The sequence below is a fragment of the Microtus pennsylvanicus genome, chromosome 5 (genome assembly GCF_037038515.1).
Source record: "Microtus pennsylvanicus isolate mMicPen1 chromosome 5, mMicPen1.hap1, whole genome shotgun sequence".
Lineage (NCBI taxonomy): Eukaryota > Metazoa > Chordata > Mammalia > Rodentia > Cricetidae > Microtus > Microtus pennsylvanicus.
Genome location: NC_134583.1, coordinates 103,468,431 through 103,487,810, shown reverse-complemented (window position 1 = coordinate 103,487,810; position 19,380 = coordinate 103,468,431).

The following is a 19,380-nucleotide window of genomic DNA, read 5'->3' as shown; positions in this document are numbered from 1 at the left end:
AGATCTGGAAGAGATGGTTATGCATTGTCGGCTAGGGGTTATTTCTGGATGCCCTGAGTATATTTTGTTGATTCCATGTTTATATGGAGGAATGAGAAAAGAGGGCGTGTTGGGAGGGAGAACAAGGCATGCTGGGAAAGGAAGATGAGATAGATTGAGGGAAGAGGAAGGGAATGGATTCGGGAACCCCAAGCCTTGGCTGAGAAGCAGGATCTCATTTTTTTTAAGAGCTGAACCCTGTTGAAAAGCTCCCACTTCTGTGCCTCCCCCTGCCGGGTTATATAGCACCCTACTCCTTCTGAATTTACCTGGACACGTCAAAAACATCTTCTGGTATAACCTCACCGAGATGGGAGGTACTGTGTGGCCTTGTTTGGCTTTAACTTGCTGATTGGGCTTTGGAGTTATCCCAAGCCTTGGAGGAATGCCCAGAAGGCTAGGGCTGCTGCCACATCTGCAGTGGAGGCTGACCTTTCTCACAGTGGCCCAGAGCTACCCCTGCACCAGAAAGTCCCCTGGGTCATGTGGGAAGAAGGCATGTCCCCTGTTAGGGGCTCTACTGGCAGGCTTCTGTTTGGGGACCTTCTGGCTTTGATACTCTAGAAACGAAGAGAGAGGTTACAGGCTCAGGCAGCAAGACGACCATAACTCTCTTGATCTGGCTGCATTGCCCTTGTGTGTCCGTGTTATCTCTGTATTTTTCCTGGTCAGGAGCACCTCATCTGGACTTTGCCAGGAGGTGGCCGGGCTCCCACATTCCCCTCCAGTCCACCCACGGCTATTGCACCGATTTTTGCTAAAAGCCCTACCTTGCCTTTCTAGTCATCTACTTTACAGCCGCCAGCGGAGCAGGGGTTGGGGAGTACTCGGCTCAGTAGTAGAGAGCTTGCATAGCATCAGTGAGTCCCTGCAGAGCAGAACCAAATATCCCAGCTGTGCTTCCTAGTGTCTATGGAACAGTTAGAGTAAACACTGCCTCCCCCTGAAGGTACAAAACCACAACCTCTCCCTCACCTCTCCACAGACAGGCTTGGGTGCTAGGGAGAAGAGAAGGACAGCGTGGAGGAGATGCTTTGCTGTTCGCACAGAGTATGAGTTAGATTCTGGCTCCTGGGTGAAGCTGCTTCTGAGTGTCTTTTTTAATTTTCTTTTTTTTTTCCTTTTTTTTCCCCCCCAAGACAAAGTTTCTCTGTGTAACAGCCCTAGCTGTCCTGGGACTAGCTCTGGAGCTGGAGTCCAGGCTGGCCTCGAACTCACAGAGATCTGCCTGTTTCTGCCTCCCAAATGCTGGGATTAAAGGCCACCACCTCCTGGTTTGAGTGTTTTTTATATACAGAGTTTTCTCTTTTCATCAGGTCCTGTTGTATAGGACTGTCCTCTGAGCCAAACTGACACATCTTTATCAGCTCAGCTGAGCAGGTTTGCAAAAGGTCATCATAGCTGGGCTTGTTGACAGCTGACCCTCATTTGTAGCCGCCCACACCTTCCAACCATTTGATGGTTGCCCAGATAGCCATTAGTCTCTGGGAGGCCGAGGGGAGGGGGCTCCATCTACACAGCCATGGTGGTGTCAGCCTTCATGCTAGGTAAAGACCTTCCAGTGACAGCTCCTTTAAGGCCACCTATGCTTCTCCCAGTAAAGTCTCACCCATTGTTCTATAAGTAGGCCTAAGAAGTTCACTGGTTCCCCAAAATCGCACATCTACTTGTTGTTGGGACTTCAGGAGGAAGGACTTTGTGTCTCTTACCTCCCCAGAAAGCCGTGTTAGTGACAGGACCTCCGGCAATATTTACTTGAGTGATTTTGGGGAAAGACTTTATCATCACCTCTCCTCCCATGCTCCTCACTAGTCCATTTTTGCCCTCTGAGCCCAGCCGAAATCTCACAAGATCTTTCAACCTACTTACTTCAAGAAGTATCTCCAAGAGGTCACCAGGGTGCCTCATCTCTGCGCCTGGCTCAGGAGTGAACGGTAATCTCTCGAGACTGGAGACAAAGCATGGCCGGGTCAATGCAGTAGCCTCAGAAGTGGCAGGAGAGCCACAGAGTGCTTTGGGACGAGCCCACATGGGGCATTTAACCATGGTTTCCTCATTTTCCTTCTGCACTGAGCTGTTCTTTGCCTCCAGAGCAGGGACATTTCCTTTTTCTTTTCCTTTCCTTCCTTCCTTCCTTTTTCTTTCTTTCTCTCCACCTCCACTCCCCTCCTCCTTTCCTTTCCCCTCTCCTCCTCCCTTTCCCTTTTTCTTCTTGGAGATAGGATTTACTATGTGGCCTCATGACTTTGAACATAACTCCCCTTCCCCCAGTCTTCCCAGTGCCGTGCCGAGGCTGTAGGACTGGGCCACCATGCTTGGCTGTTGCTTTTGTTATATGGTAAATAAATGACTCAGCAAAAACCTGAACGGACTTCTGAAATTGCTGGCAGAGATAATTTTAAGGAAGGTGTGTGTGTGTGTGTGTGTGTGTGAGAGAGAGAGAGAGAGAGAGAGAGAGAGAGAGAGAGAGAGAGAGAGAGAAAGAGAGAGAGAGAGAGAGAGAGAGAGAGAGAGAGAGAGAGAGAGAGAGAGAGGAAGAGAGAGAGAGGAAGAGAATGCGTGTGTGACACTGTGTAAGAGTGTGCGTGTAAGAGTGTGTACATGAGAGTTTGTGAGAGAGAAAGCATGTGTGTCAGAGAAAGACTGTGTCAGAGAAAGAAAAAGTGCATGAGTGTGTGAGAAAGTTTGAGTGTTAGAAAGTGTGTATGTGTGTGAGAGAGACTATATGAGAGAGAAGAAAAAAAAAGAAAGTGTGTATGAGAAAGTTTGAGTGTGAAAATGTGTGTGTGTATGAGACAGAGGGTGTGTGTGTGTTAGAGAGAATGTATGTGAAAATGTGTGTGTGTGTGTGTGTGTGTGTAAAAGCATATCTTCTAAGGGGATTCTGGCAGATAGCACTGCCAGAAAGAACAAACCCAGGAAGAGTAGTCCTGTGGGAACCTGCAGTGGGTGCTTTTGCCTTTCATGTCTCTAGCCATGCATTGGTGAAGAATGATGGAAGCCCAGGTACGTTTGGGAAACTGAGGTAGAGGGGACCCCAGATTGGCATGAATAAGAAGCAGTGAGACTAGATATGAAGAGAAATTGGAAAAACGTGGTAGAACCAGCAGAGAGGTGCCTCTGAGGAGGTGTCTTGATCGCTTCCTATAACATCATGGGGCCCTAAGGATGAAGGTATCTCCTGCGGGGACCAGAGTCTCCTAGGGTGTATTTCTGACAATGAGAAGAGTGGCTGTGTTAGATACTTTCTCGCTGCTGGAAGAAATACCCGACAGAAAGCAACCTAAACAGTGCAAGGGGAGGGTTTATTATGGCTTACAGTTTGAAGGGATACAGCTCATCATGGCAGGGAAGGCATACCAATGGGAGAAAGAAGCTGCATGCTCACACCTGCATGGGTTTAGGAGGATGGAGGGATGGATGCTGGTACTCACTTGGCTTTCTCCTTTCCAACCTTCAATTCCATCAAGGCCCTGGACACATGGGATGGTGCCTCCCACTCAGGGTGGATATCCCCTCCTTGGTTAATCCTTTCTCGAAATGTCAAAAGTTGGGCCTCACTAATTGCTCAGGTGTTTAATAATCAAATCAAGTTGACAATCAAATTTAGCTATCACACAAACCAAAAGAGAAATTGGGTGTAATTGTAAAAAAAGCAAAGAAAAAAAATCCCATAGAATATGTCTACATAGCCCAAGCTGACCTTGAACTTGTGATCCCTCTGCTTAAGTCTCCCCAGGCTGGGAGATGCCATGGCTGGTTGGTGAGAGGTACATTTCGAGGCATATTTTAAATGACCTTTATAAGTATTTCATATAGACACCATCTAAGCTATGCTTACAAGCTGGAGCTCTTGGTCACAACCTGGGAAGTGTGCTGAGGGTTTCAATTAGAAAGGACACAGTTCATTGTAAGAATGCCCTGTCTGGCATGGGGATGAAGACCTTGCTGCTGTGGTTCATGAAAGAACTGCTGTCTTTGGAGAAGACTCAGCACCAACAGTCTTGAGAGTCAGGCCTGTCTGGGGACAGGTAGCACTGACAGACCTTACAGCTGTGAGGTTAGGATGTACAAACTGGGAGGAGCTTAGTTAGCACTGGTGAGTTGGTTTAAAAAAAAAAAACAAACAAAACCAAAGTAAAACAAAACAAAAAAACCAAAAGAAGAGAAAAAAAGAAAAACTCAATCCCTGAAGTATGGTCTCTGAATTAAGCAAGGAACCTTTCCCATGTCCTTCCAATTTGCCTCCATAATAGCCCTGTCTCTTAATCTCTTTCTCTTCCAAAGCGCAAGGAGAGGCTTCTGCCCAAGCTCCCTTCTCAGGTGGAAAGCAATTATTATAAAACCTCGTTAACAAGGAAAGATTAACTGCCCAGAAAGAGGAGACCAAAGGTCCCCAAGTGCAGAACAGTTGCCCAGACATCTTTTCGTGTGTGTGTGTGTGTGTGTGTGTGTGTGTGTGTGTGTGTGTGTGTGTAAGTAAACAGAGTCTCTGTATGTATTGTATTCTAGGCTGGCTTCACTCCTCCCCCCCCCCCCGCCCCTGCCATTGCTGGGATTAGAGGTGTGTGCCACCACACACACCTAGCTGTTCTAAAGGCAGTTCCTGAGAGATTTTTTCACAGATTGATTTCATAATAAGGTCCTCACCTGTTGGGTTCTACCATGGGCCTGTCAGGGAGGCTCATACTTTGTGAATGGATCCATGCCATGAAAGTCCCCTCATGCACATCGCTGTATGCATCTTTCCTTCTGTTTCCTGTCAATTCACATTGAGAACTTCTGGAGAACCAAGGGGAAGGCTTCTTTCATCCATATATTGGCAACAATAAGAGCTGACATGGTTGGTGAGTTGCTCATTTGCTCTAGGTACACTAGATGTATAAAATAGGTCCATTCTTAGCATGGTCACAGAAGATAATGCATTCGATAATGTATTTTCTGGGTCCAAAATTTTTGTCATCCATTTTGAAACAAAGCTTTGACTCGAGATTCCCAGGCTAGAGGCATGAGCCACCATGCCTCAGCTTCTCTGTGGCAATCAACCCTCTACTCTAAGACTTCATCATGACAAGAGATCAAAGCCAGAGTCCTGAATATGTTAGGTAATTACTTTCCTACCTAGCTATGCTCCAGTCCTGGCAATCTTCAAGAAGGATGAGTTTAGGGTTTCCTACTCATGATATTATCGACCTTCAGGTTAGCGCCTTTTGATTTGGGGCATGCATTGTAAGGTGTTCAACAGGAGCCCTGACATTAACCCATTTAGCCAGAGTATTTCTTCCAGGCTTGGACTCTGATAACTGCCCAGATCTGGATGTTTCCCCTTGATGTGGAGAAAAGGTAGCAAATCAGTATGGGAGAACCCATAGGGATGCTTGATGTTCCCAAAGCACAGGCCCTAGAACAGGGTCATGCAAATAGAAAGTGGGACCTGTGGTCAAACAGGCCTGGGGATGGGGCTAAAACAGGCTGATTGGAATGCTTGTCCCGTTCCAAGCTTGTATAATGAAATCCTCGTGCTAGCGTTATGGCCTTCGGGAGAGGATGAAGTCAAGATGGCAGAATCCTCACAGTTGGAATTAATGCCCTTAGGATGAGAAAGTGACCTAGAAAGCAACCAGTTTAGACCAGGGACCTTGGAAGCAGCAGTTCTGAGTCTTACCCTTGGCCAGAAGCTCGAAGGAAATGTCCTTAGTTTAGTTTTCTTATAAGGAATATCAGAAGGAGGCTCTGCTTCCTCTTCCACTTCCCTGCTGCTTTTGGGTTCTAATGGAGCATCCCTGCCTGGAAATCATTCGTGAGGATGTGAATGGATCCAAGACGTACCTGGACACCTTGGGGATGGACGTTCATCTCTCCAGCCCCACCCCAGTTTCTGCCCTAAGTCCCAGGGAATTGTTTTTGGAACCACATGTGCTATGTAGGAGCGCCGCCTTCTTCCTTTCCCTTAAGCCCTAAGTAGAATCCTATGATAGCACTTCTTTCTAAAACTTGACCTTCTGTGGTCTGTGAATTTCACTCTTCGATTCATGACACGGGAACCTGGAGTCACTGGCTCAGTGGAAGTCTCATGTGATCATGAGCTTCTGTGGTACCTTAAATCATGAGTTGAAGCCCACTTGGGGCTAGGAGGACTCTGTCACTCTCTAAGACCCCCACTTTTCCTGCATCACTCATGAGATGCCAGGGATTTCGTTTCTCTTTTCATCTGGTGAAAACACAGCAAAGACTGTCTATGAGCCAACAAACTGGCCCTCTCAGACCCCGAATCGGCCAGCTTCCTGAACTTGTACTTCCCGGTCCCTGAGAGAAAGGTATTTTTGTTGCTCACGAGCGTGGGAAGTCCTATGGCTCTAAAACTGCTGTCAAAGGAGAAGATTACAGCAACTTGAGGATCTTCGGTTTTGATTCAGAAATTGGGCAACACTTCATTCCATAAAATTGAATCAGTGTTGTAACGGCCAAAGCTGAAGTTGGTTTTTCAGATAGAAAAGTACTGACAATAGCAGAAACAAAACCCAAAGTGAATAGGTCATTCCAAAGTTACTTCCATTCTAAGGCAGGCACAGGGCAAACTAGGCAATAGGAAATCAACGGTTGGTGAACACTGGACTGTTTTGGGTCACTCTTTTGTATGAAGATGAAAAGTCTGAGGAATTTCATTATCATGCATAGATTGTCCAGTTTGGGATTTTGGACTCCATGTTTCTAATCTTGATTGTTCAGAAGTTCAGATAGGTATCTTAGTGTCAGTTTGGTTTCATGGGATTTTTAACAGGAGTGACTCCATCATCATCATCATCATCATCATCATCATCATCATCATCATCATCATCATCAATCTTTATGCCTCTCGTTTCTGTTTGATATGGTTAATGAGGACTTTAGCTTTTAGTTTTTACCCCTGAGTTTTAAACCCAAGGTCTCACACATGCTAAGCCTGTGTTTTCTCACTAAGCTCTACTCTAACCCCTAAGTTTGTGTGTTGGTTCTCTCTTTCTCCTTCCTTCTTCTTTCCTTCCTTCCATTGCAAGGTATGTGCACATGTGTGTATGCACTCGCATGTGTGTGAGCTCGTGGTATGCACATGCTGAAGCTGGAGAAGGACTTTGGAGTTCCGGTTCCATTGCTCTCAGCCTTACTCCCTCAAGACAGGGTCTCACTGAACTAGGCTGATGGCCAGCAACCCCAGTGGTCCTCCTGTCTCCACGCTGGCCCCTGGCACTGAGTTACAGGCACATGCGACTTCATTCAGCTTCTTTTGAGGGTGTTGGGGTTTCAAACTTAGGTCCTTACACTTCCACAGTTAGCGCTCTTACTCGCGGAGCCATCTCCCCAATCCTCTGATGCACACCTTAAATCTCTAAGAGAAAATGTGAGGTTAACACTCAGTGAATACTTGCTGGGCATCCTGTTGGTTATTTCTGTGGACTAGAAGATATCTGAGTTGATAATAGCGAACATGTCATTAGTATTCCAAAGACTTAGTGTCTGCCTAATAGATTTGTTTTTCCTATTCCAGTTCATCAGAACACATAAATATTGCTTCTCATAGAGGAGAGAGATGAGACTCGTAAAGTGAAGTTATTTTCTGATGGCCACGCAGGCTGCAAATAGGCAGAGTGGGCTGTAACTGATTTTGGCTTTGAGGTTACCCATCCTCAGTGAGATTCTCTGCTATCTTGGGCTTTGGCTCTGAGAATTTGAAATCAAGTCAGAAGCCAAATGGTTCCTCACTCTGTGCAACACTCTTTGTTACTGAGAATTTCTTGGAAAGGCACTGTCAGTTGGGTCCCCATTTTCCTGGGCAAGTAGCAGGCTCCATGGATGGAAGCTGGCTACCCTCGGTGTGAGGGAGAAATTTCTATTACTCTTACCTAAACCTTATTTGTCTTTTCTAAAAGTGAGAATTACGCAACTGTGTTACTTATTTCTCCCCACCCCAGTTTTCAGGAGGCTGAGGTTCAAAATTTTCATCTTGTTGACTGTACCATTCCATCTCTGGTTCTATTGATTTTTAATCACATGCACACATTTCACTATTTTTTCCCAACCATTCCTCCTTCCTTTCCATTCCTGTCACAAGGTCTCATTAAATATTCCAGGTCAGAAATGCTAATGCCCCTGCCTCCACCTCCCAAGCGCTACAATTACAGGTAAGGTTTGTTTTTTTTGGGGGGGGGGTTTCGAGACAGGGTTTCTCTGTGGCTTTGGAGCCTGTCCTGGAACTAGCTCTTTGTAGACCAGGCTGGCCTCGAACTCACGGAGATCCGCCTGCCTCTGCCTCCCGAGTGCTGGGATTAAAGGCGTGCGCCACCATCGCCCGGCTACAGGTAAGGTTTTAACATGAGCCGCGATGAAGGGACAGTAGGTACGCACAGCTGTTAGAGAAAGGAAAAACTGTCCTCGCTATACCTGCTTTGTTGTATGCACTTTAGTTTTTGTTTCATTTGTATGTGCTGTGTGCTTATGCGTATGCATGTTCATGTGTGTGTGTGTTGTGTGCACAAGAGGCTCTAGGCTGATGCTGGCTATATTCCTGAATTTCTCCCCTTTTTATTTTTTGAGGCAGTATCTTTCTCCTCACCTGAACCCAGAGCTGAATGTCAGTTAGTCTAGCTGATCAGCTTGTTCTGGGGATCCCTGTCTGTACCATTCACACCCTGGGATCACAGATGGGCTGCCACAACCAGGTGCATGATTAATGGGGATCAGAACTCTGTTCTCACACTCGGCGGCAAGCTCTTTACCTACTAAGTCATTTCCTCAGCTCCATGCATGAATTTTTTTTTTTTTTACAGCACTTGTATGTTGCCTCAAACTCTTGGTGGAAAGAGTCCATGTATTACTATTAAGAAACAAAACTGGGTGGTGGTGATGCAAACCTTTAATCCCGGCACTCAGGAGGCAGAGGCAGGCAGATCTCTGAGTTTGAGGCCAGGCTGGTTTACAGAGCAAGTTCCAGGACAGCCAATGCTACACACAGAAAAACAGAAACAACAAACACAAAAACAAACACTAGGGTATCTCCAGTGATTCCATCTGGTTTTATTTCCTTATCTTGCTGGAGAAATCCATGCATGGGTTCTAGCTAGAAGTGGCTCTATTTACGTGGAGCACAAGGAGCCATTTTTATAATTTATTACTTTTTAATTAATCAAGTGGCACCAGTATTTATGGAGGGCTGTGGGTTTCTGAAGTCCTTGTCTAAGCATTCTCCTCTCCAGTTCAGTCAATTGCCCTCTTGGAATGCAGGTGCAGACTTTGCTAGTTACCATTTGCATAGGACTATAGATGAGTAAAACCTGACTCCAACATTCTAGGTGGATTCATTTAGTCTTCTCAAGTGGTGGATGGAAGAGTTCAGAAATAGATCTGAGTATCACCAGACGGGAAGTGCGTGTGAGTAGGAAGCAAATCTGTGGCCACTGTTCCTTCCCCACCTTTGCTTCCTCTGCCCAATACACACATCAGTAGAGGCGGTAGGAGCCACCTGGGTTCGTGGATTTAGCCTCTTCCCTCTATCTCTCTCTTTCTTTTCCTCCCCTCTCTCTCTTTATCTCCCTCTCTCTATCATCTCTACACCCAGCATCTCCATCTCTATCCCCTCCATTTCCCTCTCCACCTTACCTCTCTTGGTGGGACTGGTAATTGAACTTAGGACCTCGCACATGCCTGTAAGTGTCTCATTACTGTGCCATACTCCAAACCACCTAGTTTCTTCGTTCCAATTGAACCCAGCGAGAACCGGAGCCCTCAGTATGGTGTCTAGACACATACCTTCCCATGACAAGGTACAAGACAGACCGAGACGGTGTGTCTTTTTAGAATGTCATCAAATTATAAACGGCTCCAGTTGTACGACTGGATGCTGGATCAGAAACCAAAGATCCCTGAATATGATGGATTTTGTCAGCAGCATCTGTCTGGCAATTTTAAAAGCAGATAGGTCAAATGGGGACAGTTTTCATTCTCAAGATTTATTCAACTTTGGATGATACTAATTTTAAGTCAGCCATTACTAGTGGATACTAAAAATAGACTATACGAAAGATCTAGTGCAGGTCTTACAGCTTGACACAAACCTGATTAGTTTTTTGACAGCACGCCTCAGCCAGTGTTTTGAGTACTTCTCCCAATACCTTTGGCAGCTTTGAGTTCCGCTTTAGGTGCAGAGTTTGAAAATCAACCACTGAGATGGAGGGCAGGTCCACAGAGCCACCGAAGAAGGAGAAATACTGTTTTCTTTTAGCTCTAGAGAATTGGCTTCAGTGGTTGGTGTCTTCCTGCATGCTAGAATCTCAGAGTTTGGGTTAAAAGAATCATTCCTTACTCGGGAGCTTTGCCATTTCTATGCCTTGCAGTATAAATTAAGAGCAATTAAAATCCATATCCTGCTCTCTGAACAGTGTTGTTCACCATAATCTGCTTCCTTTGATGTCTAGTCTTAGATAATACAAGCTGGTCTACTGTTGCAGTCAATACACGAGTCAGTGAGACCACCCAGCTCACAACTTTCCCTCCAAGGACTGTTCGTTATGTGAGGTCAAGGTCCTATTCTTTTTGACCCCTTTATTTAATAAAGAATAAATAATTGTGTGTGTGTATGTGATATGAGAGTGTACATGTGTTGGTGGCATATGTGTGCATGTGCAGAGACCAGAACAGATGCTGATTCTCCACGTTGTATCCTTGAGATGGTGTCTCACTGAACCAGAAGCTCACTGTTTCAGCTAGGTTGGCTGAGAGTGAACCTCTAGGATCTGCCTGTCTTTGCCAGGCAACGTTGGTGTCCCAAGTTCATGTAACCATGTCCAGCTTTTACTCTGATGTTGGGGTTTTAGACTTGGGTCCTCATGTTTGTCCAGCAAACACCCTTATCCACTGAGCCATCTCTCTGGCTTCTTGATCCTGTTTCTTACTTTTCTGTGAATCTGCTACAAAATGGTCAAAGGCTAAAGGGCTATTTGGCGTTTGATTTGACAGTCACGCCTTGAGTCGCTCTCGCTTTCAAGTGTAAGGGATCCTGAGTCTTGCATGATGCAGCCACAAACGGGACTAAATTATGCTAAGCAAAAATAAATTCTCGTACTGAGAATTTCCCAGGAGTTTCGATATTTTTGACTCTTGCTCACTAAATATGGAAAAGATTGAGACACTGAGAAGCAGGGGAGCTGTTCTGCCTTTTTTAGACCTTTGAAGAAGCCGTTTCGTCCTATTCAATGCTATATTAGCAATATACTAAAAATCCCTCTCTGCCAAAAAGTCACAGTGCCCTGCGTGTTTGAGGTTCTGGAAATGTTCTTTTAGCTTCCATTTTTATATAAGTAACAATTAATTAAATAATTAATATATTCTAGTGGTCTAGTGTTACTCATATATGGAAATGATAGAAATAGATATTCCACTGATTTTTTTTCTTTTAAACAAAGCCTTACTATGTAGCTAGGCTGACCTGGAACTTTTGATCCTCCTGCCTCAGCATCCCAACTATTGAGATTACAGGCCTGTGCCACCACACCTGGCTGAAATCCCATTGTAATCCTCTGTGTTCTTCATATAAGGCAGGTTTCTGGTGTTCAAAGTCAGCACGGCTGTTGGTGGAAAATACATACAAAGGCTAGGGAGCAAATTGTGTCTTCTTTTGTGACTGGGAAGACCGCAATTTAAGAAGTATTGATGGAAACAATCAGGAACTTCAGCTAATGGCATACAGTCTAAAGATGCGGTGATGGAAGACAAGGAGAATGAACTGAACTAGCGGGCTCAGCAGCACTGGAAAGGAGTGCCTTGGTCAGTGTCAGGCTCTGCCCGTTGAGAGTTCTAGGAGTTTGGTAACTGTGGTACCAACGGTTATCAAACCGCTGGGTAACCATTCAGCTGTTCCACAGCTTGCCCTCGGAGCACATAATGTTTCTCTGTCACTTGTGGCACACACAAAACTGATAGAATCAGATGCTTGATCAGCTCAGTGCTTCTTTGACTCCCTTCTCTGTCCCCCTCTATCCCTTTTCTCTCTTCTGGGAACTCAGCCTTGGCACCGTACACAAAGATCCAAAGGTCTTTCCCTTAGCGTTGTGAGCAGCCATTGATGCTCATTGCTGAGATCCATTAACTCATTAGGATCACACAATGCTAGAATTCTCCTTTTACAGTGTTAGCTTGACGCTCTGGAATGCGGAAGTGAAGAGAGCTTTCTCCTATAAACTATTTGATCATCTTGACACACAGTTGCTTTGGAAAATCAAAACAAATGCTTCATTCCTTCTGCTCTTTACCTTTTATGATAATGTTCCATTGCTAGCATTTCACAAGTGAATGAGGGCTGTTTTGTTTTATGAGAGAGGCTCATTATGTATCCCTGGCTATCCTGGAACTTGTTAGAGAGATCAGGCTGGTCTTGTGCTTTCGTAACAAGCACTTTACCCACCGAGCCATCTCCCTAGCCCATGATGAGTCTTTAAACAAACTACTATAAACATATAGGTAGTGACATTCTTGTGTTTTCAGTCTCCTACAGTCTTGGTTTTTATTGATGGCCCCATCATTCCATCTTCAGATCAAAATCTTGGTCGCTTAGATCACCCTCATGAACTTTGTTACTACTTTGCTTTCCCATCTAATAAGATGTTCTATGTTTATTCATTCATTTCTGGCTTCAGACCTAGAACCAGTTATCTCTCTGAGTGGACGCACTCTATGTAGGAAAAAACAATCTTTAGATGTCATCACCTGGGTGCCCAAGGAGCTCACTGATCTGGGTTGGTCATTATTGTAGAAGACAGAGCTGGAAAACTTAATTTCCAGTTCTGGGAATTCAACCTGGGGTCTCAGGCATACTAAGCATGGACTCTCCCACCCACCATGTCCTCTATTACCGAGCTACACCTCTAGTCCCAGCATTTTACTCATTCTCTCTCTCTCTCTCTCTCTCTCTCTCTCTCTCTCTCTCTCTCTCTCTCTCTCTCTCCTCTTTTGAAATATGGTCTTGAACATTAGTCCTCCTACCTCAGCCTCCTAAACACTAGGATTATAGTTCTGAGGATTCATATCTGGCTAATTTACAGTAAAAAACAGAAACAAGAAAAACATAGATTTATTAGAGAAAAGCCAGAAAAGAACTCCTTGAGTGGGAGTGGCCCCAAGGGGGGATGGCTCCTATTTTACTTTCAAAAGGTAAAACATATTGCTGGGCATGGTGTCTTACACATGTAACCCTAGCACTGGGGAGGCCAAGGCAGGAGAATTGCTGTAAGTTTCAGGCCAGCCTGGACTATAGAGTGAGATCCTTATCTGAAAAGAAAATAGAACAAAAACATCTCATATATTCAAGGGGAAACTTTGTTTATATTTATTATAAATATTATATTTATATTATATTTATTATATTGTAAATTTATATTTACAATTTTACAAATTTAATTTACAAAGTTTATATTTATTCTACAATATAAACAAACTACTCCCCAAATAACAAATCACAACCAACAATATACAAGTGTTGTGGTGATTTAAATGAGAATGGCCCCCACAGGCTCATATATTTGAATGCTTTGTCTATAGTTGGAGCAGCTGTTTGGGAAGGAATAGGTAATGTAGCTGTGTTGGAGGAGGTGTGTCATTGAGAATTGGCTTTGAGGCTTCAAAAGCCCACACCAGTCCCCATTACTTTTCTTCTCTCTGTCTCATGGTCGTCATCTCAAGATGTGAGCTCTAACTACTTCTCCAGAGCTGTGCCTGCTGGCTGCCATTTTTCTCTGCTATCATTATCATGAACGAGCCCTCCGAAACTGTAAGCACCAAATAAACTCTTTCTTCTCTAAGTCCCCTGATGGCTGTAGTCTCTTCACAGCACATCAGTGGTGCATGTTTGCAGTTATAGATTGTGGTAAAAACCATACAACATAGCTCATCTCTCTGATTAAGCCACTAACCGGACACCTTGTTAGCTTGGTTGCCTTTCTCTTGGTTCTGACTTTTGGGTTATTTTTGTATCAAATTAACTTTGGGGTAATCATGTACAATATTAAGTGCCTTGATAATTACACCAATAAAGTAAACCATATTAAAGAATTAAACCATTCACTTGCTCCCTAGTCCTATTTATCCCTCTATATGTAAGTTTTTGAAAAATTATGGCTTGCTATTCCATTTAAACCTAAGTAAATAGTGTCTACTTCTCTGTCTGCTTGCCTTAGACAGTGGATAGATAGTTCCTCTGTAACATATATAAAGAGATATGCTTTATTTTCTTCTTTTCTTAAAGCAGGGTCTTACTGTGTCCCTCTGTCTGGACTGGAACTTGACATGTAGATCAAGCTGGCCTTAAACTCCCAGAGGTCTGGGTGCCTGTGTTCCTGAGCTCTGGGGTAAAAGAACTGACCCAATCTTACATTCTTAAAGGTGCACAGTTTCAGTTGTGTGTACATGCTATTATATGTTCAGATCTGTCCAGATCTTAACAATCATGGACCGTACAAGCAAAACTAAGGCACTCTCTGGTGAATCTGTCTGTTGGCAGATGGGTCAATTGAACAATCACTTTGGAATGCAGTTTGTCAAAACGTAGGAAGGATAAAGCTGTATTTGCTACTTCCTGGCAATTCTTTTTCTAGAGGAACTCTCTTTTTTCCTTGCAGGACAGGGTCTCTCAGTGTAGCTCAGGCTGGCTTTATTCTATCTTTCTGCTTCAGCCTTTGGAATGATGAGATTACACATATGCACTGCCTCATCCTGAAGGAGGAATTTTTATTGTTGAAGATATGTAGTACCTTGAAATTAGAAAAAAAAACCCTTCAATTTTTATCAAAAGAAGAATAGGTAAATTAAATTTTGGTACATTTAACTGACAGAATATCATATAATTAAAATGTATGTGGCAGGTGGTGGTGGTACACACCTCTAATCCCAGCACTTGTGAGGCAGAGGCAGGTGGATCTCTAAGTTTGAGGCCAGCTTGGTCTCCAGAGTGAGTTCAAGATAGTCAAGGCAATACAGAGAAACCCTACCTCAAAAAAAAAAATTAAACCCCAAAACTAAACCAAAAAAAAAAACAGTGAAGTAGGTTAATACATAATAGCATGTCTTTAAAAAATTTTTAATTTAAAATAAGAAACAAAGCATAAAGTAACTGCAGCATGCTACTTCTATAGCATTACAGCCTACAACACAGAATGTGGGCTGTGTTTGGATGCATACTCGGTAATGACAGTTTGGAAACATGAACAGGATGGATGCACAGCACGGCTCCAAGGACTCACACGGAGGGAACAGAATGGCACTTTGTAATTCAAGCGTTGTTTTAACTTTTCAAAAAACCCTGTGCCCGCCTCGCCAAGCATTGGCTCCTGGAATATATATATAACTAGGAAGAAAGACAGGCTCATAGACACAGAAAAACTGGGATCAGGGGGTCTAGGCTCTTGGACGGAGAAAATGTAGCACCCTGGAAACGCAGCATGTTTATTATATGCAGGGAGGCAAGGTCATTGCATACAGCTGAACAAGGAGGTGGGGTTATTGCCTACAGATAAAGAGGCAGGGTTACCATATACGGTTAAACAAAGAGGCAAGTTTAGCTAATCTTGGTAGGAGCAATCTCTGTAGGGGAACAGTGAGCATGGGGGTCATGGGGTGGGGAGGAAACCATGCGAGGCTTTGCCACCCAGTAGTCACTGAGACCACTGTGCCCATGTTATTTGCTCAGGGCTTCATTAGCTCCTGTGCGTACCATTTTGTTTTGAGAATTTCTGCAGAAGTACTGTATTTACATCATTTCTACCCTCCCTTCTCCCCCTCCTAACTCCTTCTGTGTCCCTCCAATTCCCTCTCAATTTCATGGCCTCTTCTTTAAGTATTATTTTCATCCATACATATATGCACACACATGTATATATAATAAATACAACATTGATGTGGAATTCCTCTTTGTATGCTGTGAATATGTTTTATTACCATTGGTTAATAAAGAAGCTGCTTTGACCTATGGCAGGGCAGAACAGAGCTAGGCGATAGGCAGGAAAACTAAACTGAATGCAGGGAGAAAGAAGGCAGAGTCAGAGAGATGTCATATAGCTGCCAAAGGAGACAGATGTCAGGAACCTTACCAGTAGGCCACACCCTCGTGGTGATACAGAGATGAAAAGAAATGGGTTAATTTAAGATGTAAGAGCTAGCTAGTAATACACCTAAGCTATTGGCCAAACAGTGATGTTATTAATATAGTTTCTGTGTGATTATTCCGGTCTGGGTGGCCGGGAAAGGAACATGCAGTCTCCATTTATACAATGTGCCAAGTCCAGTGTTCATATATATATATGTGTGTTTAGTGGTTAACCTCTTGAAACCAGATAGCTTGTCCTGGAGAAGACTGATTTTTTTTTCTCTTTTAAAAGCCATTAATTGACAGACCTACCTGGTGCCTTGGGTGACAAGCCAGCAAAAGACACCCCCCCCCACCACCACAGCCCCCACTCCTCACAGTTCAGGCTGCCTGAAGCATCCACATGCCTGCCAGGAGCCACAAGATGCTGGGTGGTTGGGTATCAATATGATGAGGAAGTATATGGTGGTGAAATGGAAGAGAAAGAGAGACAGGGGTAGGGTCTTATGAGATTTCCCCATCCATGATGTCAACTGGTATCATTGTGTAGGTCCTGTTTGAGCAAATGTACTGTTGAGATTTCATGGGGGCAGCTCCCTATCATATATCGAAAACACTGTCTCAAAGCACACATCTTCATCCTCTGACTTTTCTGCTTCTTCTTTCACAACGTTCCCCAAGCTTTAAGTGTAGGAACTGTAAAATAGATATATCAACATGAGGTGGGCACCCCATAGCCAGCTGTTCTCTGCATTTTGACCAGTCTGGATTTCTGTGATGGTCTCTGTCTATTTCAAAAAGAAGCTTCTTCAATGAAGGGTGAGAGCTATGTGCACCCGTGGATGCAAGGATAGATATTTTGAATGCAGTTGAGAATCAAAAAAGCTGTGTGTGTGTGTGTGTGTGTGTGTGTGTGTGTGTGTGTGTGTGTGTAAAATCTTTGAAAGTGGAAGCATTTAAATACAGGGAGTTTTCACATTTAAAAATAAATCTAGATTTCTGGGTTCTCTTGAAAATCAGAAGCTTCATTTGGTCTTTAAGCAGTAGCTGTAGGTGCTGCCCCCTTCGGGTGAGCTGAGTGCCCTTCATAGTCCCTGCCTGGTAGCCTGGCAGTGTGCCTTCCTTGCTTCTTGGTGCCACCAGCCTGATTCCCACACGGCTAATGCCCGGCTGAGCGAGGCAGATAATGAATAGCACTTGTGTTTCTTGCCATCAACAGCTTTTTTTTCCCTCTTCCCAAACATTTCAGTCGTGTGTCTCCAACTGGGCTCAAATTGAATTTCAGAGTGCTTGAGAGTCAGGGCTGCTATGTCCCTGATGTCCTTTCTCAGGGTGTATTTTAAGTGGGAGCTGGGCTGGATAAGTCGGTTAAAAATACCACCTAAAGTTCCCGGAGTCCTTGCTGTGTCGGTAGCAGGAATGTAGTATGGGAGCTTGTTATTGGTCTTCGGTAGCTCTAAAAGATGGCTGAGGAGGAGAAGCAGACTGTTCCAGATAGCCAAACTAATTTTCACAATCCTCAATGCAGACCGCACTCCATTATTTCTAACATCCACAGCAACAATTCCCCAAGAACTAACTCTAATTAAGAAGTCCTGCTCATTATCTAGTTTGGAAATAGATCAGGATGAGTCCCAGATCCCGTCCATGCCTACAGCGTGAAGGGTGGCTAGGAGGGTGAGAGCCCCCCCCCCCCGCCAGTCTCCCCAAAGAGTTGGAGAAAGAGAGCTTCAACAGCAGGTGGGAATGGGACATCCAACCCAGGAACCTTTGTCTTTAGGGCAACGTTTTTCGGGGGAACCTCTCATTTGATGTTGAGGGTCAGAGATGATTTAAATGAGTCAGTGGGGGCTGAAAGGTTCAGATAAAACAGAGGCTGCCAAAGAAGTGGCACAAATAGGATTCATGCTTCCGTAGCTGGAATTTTTCACAAGGTAGCTGCATGCATGCTGTGAACCGAGGGACCCTAGGTAGGGACCGCCCAAGGGATGAAAATGTTTGCACAGGTTACTTTCAGTTTTCACTTCCCAGTCTTCCCGAAACTCCATCACTAGACTCTGTATTCAGGCACCATCCTTAAAGTTACCCTCATGCTCTTTCCATAAGTGCATTTTGGAGAAGCTCGGAAAAAGCCTTTTGGGACTGGAGATGAAACTCAGTTGGCAGAGTGCTTGTCTACCATGGCAAAGTCCTTGGTTCAAACCCTAGCTCCATATGAATCCACGCATGGTGGCACATGCCTGTAACCCCCTGCCTCAGAGGTAGGAGGACTAAAAATTCAAGACCATTGTGGTCTACATAGTGATTTTGAAGCCATGAAACTCTCTCGAAAGAAGGGTCGGGGAGCCTGCCTGCCTGCCTGTACCAGGCTCTCTCTTATGCACCATTAATGCCCAGGTCACATGGCTAGTAAGTGACCACCCGGATTTGAGATCTTTTGAGTGCACATTCGTTCATGTACCAGCAGTTTTCAATGTATGATCATGGAACATCCTGTAGGGGGAGGCCGTGGGAATTCATTCAGTGGGTCTGTGAAGTCAGAACCATTCTCAGAGCAAGGCTTTCTCAATCTCTCCTATGAATGTGCGGGGACTTTTCCAGAGTCTGCATAACATGTGATGGAAAGGGACAGGTTGCAGAACCAGACCTGAGAATCCAGCTGTTTTCTATTATGCCAAATACCACGGAGGTTTGCAAACACAGAACAATGCTCTTCTTCTCACTAATCTTTGTTTGGTTTTGAGCTCTCAGGGAGTTCTCCATAATTTCAAAGAGAAAAAAAAAACCCAAACCCCAAAACAAAACAACAACAACCAAAGACACTACTGGATCAAATACTGGAAAATCATTGCTTCTAGTGCAGCTAGCAGCTCTCCTAGCCATTCTCGTCTGGGTGTGTCCTAAACATCTTTTCTCTGAGTTGGCTGGTGTGCTGGCTAGATTTCTGTCACCTTGACACAAACTAAGTCATCTGAAAGGAGAGAAACCTCAATTGAGGAAATGTCTCCATAAGATTGAGCTGTGACTGACGAGGGGGCAAGCCCATTGTAGGGCTGGTGATTCTGGGTCCTATAAGAAATCAGCAAGAACAAACCAGTAAGCAGTATCCCTCCATGGCTTCAGCATCAGCTCCTGCCTCCAGGTTATTGCCCTGCTTAAGTTCCTATCATGGCTTCCTAGGATAGGAAGTGCCTATCCTTCAAGAAGGGACTATAGTGTGGAAGTGTAAGCAGAAT